The 2862-nt window shown below is 31.0% G+C and overlaps 1 non-coding gene across 1 annotated transcript; it reads left to right on the plus strand.

The window, feature by feature from the left end:
• Positions 1 to 807: 807 nt before the first annotated feature.
• On the plus strand, positions 808 to 911 carry LOC112713778 (small nucleolar RNA R71). The gene has a single exon (XR_003158743.1). It is a non-coding gene; the product is annotated as a small nucleolar RNA R71 (small nucleolar RNA).
• Positions 912 to 2862: the final 1951 nt, after the last annotated feature.

Consider the following 2862-nt stretch of genomic DNA (forward strand, 5'->3'; position numbering starts at 1 on the left):
CAGAATCCAACAGCATCTGTAGTCCTTTTCAGCCTCTGAATCAGATTTTTGCTCAGGTCCCTCAATTTTAGCCAGAAAATACTTGAAATAACAAAAAAACACACAAACTCATAGTAAAGTCCAGAAAAGTGAATTTTAACTAAAAACTAATAAAAATATACTAAAAACTAACTAAAACATACTAAAAACAGTGCCAAAAAGCATTATTAAAGCCTTGTTGCTAAGTTTGCTAAGTTAGAGGTATTCTGTTCATAATTCTCTGTCTGTTGCTGAGAAGATGATTGATAAGGCTTGATATTGCTGAGCCTATTTCTTCCACCATTATTAAAGCCTTGTTGAGGCTTTTATTGATCCTTCCATGAGAAATTTGGATGATTTCTCCATGATGAATTATAGGTGTTTCCATAAGGTTCACCCATGTAATTTACCTCTGCCATTGCAGGGTTTTCAGGATCATAAGCTTCTTCTTCAAAAGATGCCTCTTTAGTACTGTTGGATGCATTTTGCCATCCATTCAGACTTTGAGAAATCATGTTGACTTGCTGAGTCAACACTTTGTTCTGAGCCAATATGTCATTCAGAGCATCAATTTCAAGAACTCCCTTCCTCTGAGGCGTCCCATTATTCACGGAATTCCTCTCAGAAGTATACATGAATTGGTTATTTGCAAACATGTCAATAAGTTCCTGAGCTTCTGCAGGCGTTTTCTTTAGGTGAATGGATCCACCTGCAGAGTGGTCCAATGACATGTTGGAAAACTCAAATAGACCATAATAGAATATATCTAATATGGTCCACTCTGAAAATATGTCAGAAGGACACTTTTTGGTCATCTGCTTGTATCTTTCCCAAGCTTCATAGAGGGATTCACCATCTTTTTGCTTGAAGGTCTGAACATCCACTCTAAGCTTGCTCAGCTTTTGAGGAGGAAAGAATTTATCCAAGAAGGCCGTGACCAGCTTATCCCAGGAGTCCAGGCTATCTTTAGGTTGTGAGTCCAACCATGTTCTAGCTCTGTCTCTTACAGCAAAAGGGAAAAGCATGAGCCTATAGACTTCAGGACCTACTCCATTCGTCTTAACAGTCTCACAAATCTGCAAGAACTCAGTTAAAAACTGGTAAGGATCTTCAGATGGAAGTCCATGAAACTTGCAATTCTGTTGCATTAGAGTAACTAATTGAGGTTTCAGCTCAAAATTGTTTGCTCCAATGGCAGGAATTGAGATGCTTCTTCCATCAAACTTGGACGTGGGTTTAGTTAAATCACTAAGCATCCTCCTTGCATTATTGTTGTTGGGTTCGGCTGCCATCTCCTTCTCTTGTTCAAAAATTTTAGAAAGGTTGCCTCTGGATTGTTGTAATTTAGCTTCTCTTAGTTTCCTCTTCAGAGTCTTTTCAGGTTCAGGATCAGCTTCAACAAGAGTGCTTTTTTCCTTGTTCCTGCTCATATGAAAGAGAAGAGAACAAGAAAAGAAGAGGAATCCTCTATGTCATAGTAAAGAGGATCCTTATTATTAGTAGAAGAAGAAAAGAATAAAGAAAGGAGAATCCAAACACAAGGGTAAGGATAGAGGCAGTGATTGGAGATGAAGAGAGGTGAAGAGAAGTGTTAGTAAATGAATAAATAAATAGAAGAAGATGAGAGAGAGAATTCGAAAATTAATTTTGAAAAGGAGTTAATTATTTTCGAAAATTAAAGATGAGATAGAATTAAAATTAAAATTTAAAATAATTAATTAATTAAAAATTTTTTTTTGAAAAAGAGGGAGGTATTTTCGAAAATTAGAGAGGGGAGAGTAGTTAGGTGGTTTTGAAAAAGATAAGAAACAAACAAAAAGTCAAATAATTAGTTGGAAGAGATATTAAAATCAAATTTGAAAAGATAAGAAGATAAGAAGTTAGATAAGATATTTTAAAATCAAATTTTTGAAAAAGATAAAATTTTGAAAAAGATATGATATAAAAGATAGGATAAGATAGATTTAATTTTTAAAGTTAAAATTAATTACTTAACTAACAAGAAACTAAAAGATAAGATTCTAGAATTTAAAGATTGAACCTTTCTTAACAAGAAATTAACAACTTCAAATTTTTGAACCAATCACATTAATTGTTTGCATAATTTTCGAAAATAAAGATAAAACTAAGAAAAAGATTTTTGAAAAATATTTTAAAAAATTACATTTCGAAAATTAAATAAAATAAAAAAGAAAAAGATTTGATTTTTTGAAAAAGTTTTAATAAGATAAGAATTTTTTTAAATTTGAAAATTTGACTTAACTTACAAGAAACAACTAATTTTAAAATTTTTTGATTAAGTTAACCCAAATTTTCAAAATTTTGAGAGAAAAAGGGAAAAGATATTTTTTATTTTTGAATTTTTAATTATGAGAGAGAAAAACATAAAAAATGACTCACAACATGAAAATTATGAAACAAAACACATTATGCATGCAAGAACACTATGAATGTCAAGATGAACATCAAGAACACTTTGAAGATCATGATGAACATCAAGAACATATTTTTGAAAAATTTTTTATGCAAAGAAAACATGCAAGACACCAAACTTAGAAATCTTTAATGTTTAGACTCTATGAATGCAAGAATGCACATGAAAAATAATAAAAGACACAAAACAAGAAAACATCAAGATCAAACAAGAAGACTTACCAAGAACAACTTGAAGATCATGAAGAACACTATGAATGCATGAATTTTCGAAAAATGCAAGAAATTTTTTTTTAAAGCATGCAATTGACACCAAACTTATAAATTGACTCAAGACTCAAACAAGAAACACCAAATATTTTTTATTTTTATGATTTTATGATTTTTTTGGATTTTCTTTTATATTTTTTG

The sequence above is a fragment of the Arachis hypogaea genome, chromosome 1 (genome assembly GCF_003086295.3).
Source record: "Arachis hypogaea cultivar Tifrunner chromosome 1, arahy.Tifrunner.gnm2.J5K5, whole genome shotgun sequence".
Lineage (NCBI taxonomy): Eukaryota > Viridiplantae > Streptophyta > Magnoliopsida > Fabales > Fabaceae > Arachis > Arachis hypogaea.